Here is a 304-nt window from a genome sequence, read left to right as displayed (position 1 = left end):
GCCCATGCCACTAAAAGTATTAAAAAATAAGGTACAACAATTGTCAAGAGGTTGTGTCTAAACCGATGATGATCCCATTTATCCCAAGCGGAGGGGAAAAAGGAGTTTGCGGGGATGGAAAAGAAAGGAAAAGGAATACATCAACGGGGCCCGCCCAAATTAAAAAGGTCGATTTTGTCTACAAGGGAATCTGTTCTTAAAAAATAACAAGACGCTTAATATGACGACCCCGGGAGGGGTAAAAGAGTCCACGCATACATACCAGTGTTTTTCGGCATATTGGAGAATGGGGAAAAGAGTTGGT

Source organism: Penaeus monodon, chromosome 33 (genome assembly GCF_015228065.2).
Source record: "Penaeus monodon isolate SGIC_2016 chromosome 33, NSTDA_Pmon_1, whole genome shotgun sequence".
Taxonomy (NCBI): domain Eukaryota; kingdom Metazoa; phylum Arthropoda; class Malacostraca; order Decapoda; family Penaeidae; genus Penaeus; species Penaeus monodon.
Note: the sequence above shows the minus strand (reverse complement) of the source record.